We start from the raw sequence: 6,577 nt of genomic DNA on the forward strand, positions 1-6,577 counted from the left end.
ATGGCCCTTTTTAGTGGTTGGGTTTTTTCGGGGGGTTTTGAGGAGGGGAGGTTGGGGTTGGTTTTTGTTAGTTTTGTTTAAGTTTTTTTTTTTGTTTTGTATAAATAATCACCTTTCATATACATTCTTCTCATAGCAGGAGAGCTCTTTGAAATTTATCATTATTTTCTACTTACCAGGTCTTTAACTGAATGCAGACTTCATGATTACCGATGAAAAATGCAAACATGAGATTATTCTAAGCATGAAAGAGATTGATTTCAGCTGTAAACCACAGTACTTTGTATCTGCCTACAGTTTTACACTATTTTCTTCCCACTAGGAAAGAAGACAATTTTTCTCACTTTGCAAATCCGTTACCAGCTGCAATTTAATTCTACACCCACTCCATTCCACTATGGCTCTGCCTTAGTTTTGCCATTATGTATAATGCTCATGGCGTCGATAAATTGTCTGAAAAAGTTTTGAGAAGTATCCTATAACTGCAAGAAAAAACTGTTTCATTCTGTACCCCAAGGCAGCAGCATTATTAGTGCCATCCATCCAATATTTTCCCCTCTACCAGGGTAACAAACCACAGGTTTCTTGCTTGGATTCCTAAAACTACAAATAGATACTTTACACATAGCTGTACATGTATAGTCTCAGTTCTAGGATAATATTAATAAAGTAAGAGTGCTTCTAGGATTAATGGCTTTAATTTTATGCATTTAAAGTCTTACTGAATCACCAAGACTTTGTCTTGATTATAAATTTTAACATATGAGATAAATAAATCAGGGATTACACAATGGAGCGATTCGGACTTTTTTTGCTGTGACTGTTAAATGATCTTTTTAACTACCACTTTCCCAGAATCTCTTTGATTCATCAGCAAATTCATCTGTCTTCTGCTGCCAGATGCTGCTGCCAGATGCTTGATTTCCAAGCTGCTTCTCTGGAAACTATTTGGGAGTTTCAGGTAATGTAGGGAATTGAAATGTGAGGTATTTGTCTATTTATGAATACACTGCACATTCAGTATTGTGTCCCTAGAATATTTTCTGCTAACATGGTAATAAAATATTGAAGCAACTGGGATCATATCTACCTTAGGGTTTGCACTTGATTTTTTTCTGCTACTGTACTTTCAAAACTTCCCAAATTCCACTAAGCCATTAGTGAAAAGCACTTTCTAAGCTTTTGGTGAGAGTGGCTGGCTGCAGCACCCAAAATTTTGCACAATTTTAACTGACAGTACAGCTGGGTGATATCACCACATCATATATCAATATAGCTTGATTAAGGTTTATGATATCATCCCATGTCATACAATTTTGCCTGGGGGATGTGTTTAACCACACTGAGTGTAAAGATTTTGAGTTGTAACCAACAGTGCAGTCATTCTCTGCACAGGCATCCTACAGACCCTATTATAGCTGGGATTTGAATTTTCACAATGAACTTCCCTTTTGACACAGGGAACTGGCTGAGGAAACCTAGCTAGCGAAGCAATTTCCTAGGTGCTCTAATGCACCTGGAGCATCTTTTTTGCTCACTCCTTTCCTCCCCTGTGTACCACTGAAATAAATTACATGAAAAAAAGAAGTCAACAGTAACTATGGTAGTCAATTTTCCTCATTTTTAAAGATCAATGTGAGAACTTTCTTCTGACTTCCTATGAATTTTATTCAGAGCAGAAATCAAATTGTTGCAATGTCATAGGTTTGGATGAGTGCAAAGATGTTCACATGCTGAAATGTTTGCTGGAAAACATTACATCTCATGCTAACAACGCTGAACCTGATTTTCCAAGCTTGGAAGTGCTGATACAGAAGAATTCACTTTCAGTAAAGCAAGATGTAGAGGTTGACATACAGCAAACTCCCAAAGCCAGAGTACTCAAGACGCCAAGTACAAATGAGTGACGCCGATTGCTTTGTGCCACTTCTGATGGCAACACAACAGTTAACCAAAGGAGCTTTGGGCATATTGGCTGCTTTGCAAATGGCTGGTCCCTCGCTGAAATTGATACTACTCCAACAAAAACAAAACAAACCAAAAAATAAATCCAAGTGAGCTGGCAAAACATAAATGCAGGAATAAATGGGAAAGCAGACATGTTTTAATCTCAGAGATGAAATGCTATCATTCCTCTAGTAGTAGGAATTATCACTTCCCATACTGTTACAGAAAATGCTTATGACCATCTGGGGTAATGAGAGGACAGGAAGAGGAGGATAAACATATCACTCTGGCTCTACAAGTACTTGTTTTTTTAAGTTGTTTCTACTACTATTTAAGCAATTCTATCCTGAGCTTTCCTTTGTAACAGCTGACAGGGAAAAGCAGGAGTGGTTTGATTCACTCTATAAGACACTTTCCCTCAAATCAAAAATGGTAGAACCACAGTATAAATATTGACATGGTGAATGTTGTGTCTAAACTGAAGTAGTTAGCCTAGAGCCAAAAGAGCTGGAGTTTCTAAGAAATCAGCCCAAACTTGTTTACAACCTTGTCATAGCAATGTGCACCCAATTTTTCCATCTTCCCCTTCCCTCGTCGTATTTGAATTCTGTGTAACAGAGTAATCGCTATTTATTGTAAGAGAGTAATCTCAAATATCAATTACATCATTATTTCCCGTCTATTAGTAGACTACAAATTCTAGTATACTAAAAATAATCCATTTTTAGTGTAGATAGTACATACCCAAGACATTTCTCATTATACTGACTAGCTTTTCTTATATAGTTATTTCAGCTATTTTTATATAGTTATTTCAAACAATAAAAATGCATGTGGGTAATCAGTTCAAACCAGGTGAAAATCTACTATTTCTCTTGGAAGAAGTTCCTTTATTCCTTGTTTTTGTTACTTCGTTATTTTAAAGTTCATTTGATTATCCGCCACTGTTCAAATTACATCTATCCTAAATTTATGCCAGGTTTGAAAAAGCAGAGTTAAAACTTTAAACTTCTGGTCACAGAAAGTTAAATGCTAAAATCCAGCTACTCCTGGATTTAATTTGCATTGCTTCACCTCTAACAGGCACCTGCCTGCTTCATACTGTCCTGGGAAGAATTATTTTTCTGCCACTTACCTTATGAGAAAGCCCTTGGGTTGTCTTAGAGCATTGCAGATGGAGCACTCAGTGCTGCGGATTACTGTAGCTCAGAGACCTTGCTTCAACAGTGCTAGGACATGCGATTTTTTCCCAAGAGCCAAAACATAGATGTGGTATGCTGAGCAGACTTCTCGGATCTTTGTAGCTGGATAACTCAGCCTAAACTACCCATGCACAGCTTGAAAATCATCAGATGATAGGATGGTGCCTCTAGCCAAAATTATCATGCAATTATTTTAGTCAGTGGAATCTAACAAAGCCATTCCCTCAAGGCTCAAGCTGCACAGCAGTAGTTTGCAATATCCCTATGCCTTGTTTTAGCTGGTTCTTCAAATATTACACCTCCACTCAGCTCCCAAATGACATTTTATTTTACAAAATGGCCAAATAGGCAGCCTTTACGGCACGATAGATTCTTACATTTTCTTTACATTCCATTAGTTTTGCTTTGAATCAATGCCCAAGGATCGATCGGTCATGTCCGATTTCACACTCTGTTGCCTGGTGAGTTAATTTAGGATGTGTTAGACTGAGTCTTTGAAAAGGAGGCCACAGGAACTGAGACTCAAGTCTTCAGACAGAAACACAGACTTTTGACACAGCTACCCTTCTTCAGCTGGGTTAAAGAGCCACCTCAAGTACCTTCAGAATTGGTATCTTTGAGAGACAAGGTTTAAAAAAGCTGAGTTACCAAAATCGGATTTTGTGAGAAATCAGGGCCACGGGAGCTGAGGTTCTGATAACGAGAGCTTTTGCTGCCTAAGCCCTGCCAAGGCTTAAATTTTATGGAAATCCCAAGTATGTTTTTTTTTTTCCTCTTCTGGTCTTTTGGCCTTTTTCTTCCATCCTATAAGGTTGTGACTGACTTCCACTTCAGGCTCTTCTTCCTAAAGACTGAGATGGGGTTGTTTTTGGTGGCACAGCATTGTACTGTCAAACTCTGACGGGAGAGGATGTATGTACCAGACGTCACCAAAACTTTGCCCATCTTCCCCATCGAAGCTAATTTTGCTCCTGCAATGCCTCTTGATTGATTCTTCCAAGAAGTCCTGAAATCTGTTCTTGGCATGCTTTATTACTGCTGCCTCCCTGCATGAAGACAAATTGCTAGAGACTATTCTGCAGCTGGTTTTAGAGTGAAGACAATTAGAGGAAAGACTTAATGGAAATAGCTATGGGCTGCTGCATTGACACTGAAGAGAAATGCCTTTAGTCCAGTCAACTATTTTATGTAGACAGCTGGCAACAGGCTATGTCTGAGAGAATCCCTCAAAAATCAATACCCAATGCTTTACAATTTCACTGTTATGCACATCTCCATAAACCCTGCTCCTTGAATTCCCACTCTAGAAAGTTTTCCAATACTCATGTCCACTAAGAGTTTTTAGTCTGAATCCTGTAGAAACACGTGTGGTGGACAGAAGCAGACCTATTCTTCAGTAATAAGTAAGCCTCTCAAAGGGCTGCCAGCTACACTCTTCCAATGAAAAGCTTTGGATACAAAAGGTCTTCCTCCATTGTAATACTGCACTCAATACTAACCCAATGATTCTATAAAAAAAAAAAAGAGGAAAGTCATATGATCTAATTCCTAAGTAGTTTAAAGGTTGTATGTTATTTGTTAAATTGCCTGATTTCTGATCCAGTCATGTCCAGTAAGAAACAAGCAGTATGTGTTTGGAGCAGTAACAGCATCAGAGCAGCAGCTGATTTACTTCCATGTTTATTGGCTGGAATATCAACGGAGCTACTCATTTATACAAACTAAACGAAGTCCATTTTAATGCTGCTTCACAGCATTTGTAGTTGTCAAGGAATTAGCCAACTGTTCTAGAAGATGTTTTCATTTACCTGAGGTTTCACAAGTAAGTCTGTAGATTACATACAGTACATTTTGCATATATGTATCAAAATTCTTCTTGGAGAAACAAATTACAAACAACAGTACAAAACCAGTCCAAGCCAACCATTGTTCAACAAGGGTATAGGTGTGTGAATTTTACAGTTTTATTCTTTGCATCACTCTTACAGTAAGCAAACTATGGAGTTTATACAAAATAAACCTGGAGCTTTATGTAGTTAAAAAAGTCATCTTTGGCTAAACAAAGCTCTATTTTTATACATATATATATATATATATATATATATATATATACACCCATCAGATATTTTACATTAGGAACCTGTACACATAATTACAACAGAACATTAAAAAAAGTTTCATAACTTACAAAAAAAGGAATCCAAGTCAGAACCAAACCAGTCAAACCCAGGCCTCCCCTGTCACCTGTACAGATAAGAAAGTAAATAAACAGACAATGAAGAAACAACTTTGTAATAAAACACTGCCTGCTTTTTTGAGACAGAGAGGAAGCGCTTGAATGGAGAGAAGCTACTTCCCCCAGTGCCTTCAGTACTGTTCACGCTTTGATCTCTAAGGATGTGGTTAAAACACTCAGTAGAGTCTGGTTTTCCACAAACATGAAAGCTACTCTGCCAACTGGTAGTTGTGAGAACAGCTTCAGTTAGATTTAATTCTCCAGTGAGTAAATAACTGTCATCGACGTTAAGAACAAGCATGGGTAGGGGATACCAATCACCCACTGATATCATTAGATGCTTCTGGTGTAGCATGGAAGATGATATTTGATCATCAAAAGCAAATGTTTTAGAAGCAAGTACGTAAGATGGAAGACTGCCAGAACTGACATCATCACCTACTCAAGTCATTCCTTGTAACAGTTTCCAGAGCACTGCCTAAAATGAGGATGATGCACTGTTTGGCAGCATGACAATCCATTCCATAGGGTCACATTTACAATACTCCAAAGGTGTCAGTGGCAACATCACCAACCAATTATCTGATGTTTTATTAGAATAAGAACTCTGTCCCGTTAGCCGGGGAGGGAGCAAAAAGCCATTATGTTGAAACTGAAGCCGCAGTCATTGGATTCCATCAAAAAGCTAATTTAATTCAAGTTGAAAGGCAATGCACTTTGGTAGGGCTCTTAAATGAAATCTAAATAACCCAGCAGATGTTCTGACTGACTAAAGATGACAGCAATTTTGATCCTCAATAAAGAATAAAACCTCAAACATCAACAAATTCAGAACAGGAAAACCTGTGCAATGTCCAGGAATGTTTCTTAGAGGAAATTAAGAAATAAACAACCCCAAGCTTTTTTAGAAATACAGGATAAAGCAGCAAATGAGAAGTGTGTGTATACATATGTATACATACACACTTTTACTATGTGCTAGTAAAACTGGAAGCAGTTATAAGAGTTCTTTAAAATAGAACATAGTGAATTTCTAATGTAATAAACAATTTGCAAAGATAAGATACAATTGCTGTCAAAACATGCCAAGTTGACAACATTTTGAAACTGCTTGTTTTTACAAAAAAGTTTTTCTCCTGGTTAGAAAGTATAAAGTCACATTTTATAAAACTGCAAAGGTCTGTTTCTAAAT

Source organism: Pezoporus wallicus, unplaced genomic scaffold (assembly GCF_028554395.1).
Source record: "Pezoporus wallicus isolate ANWC-B61680 ecotype Strahan unplaced genomic scaffold, APGP_CSIRO_Pwel_v1 contig_4847, whole genome shotgun sequence".
NCBI classification, from domain to species: domain Eukaryota; kingdom Metazoa; phylum Chordata; class Aves; order Psittaciformes; family Psittacidae; genus Pezoporus; species Pezoporus wallicus.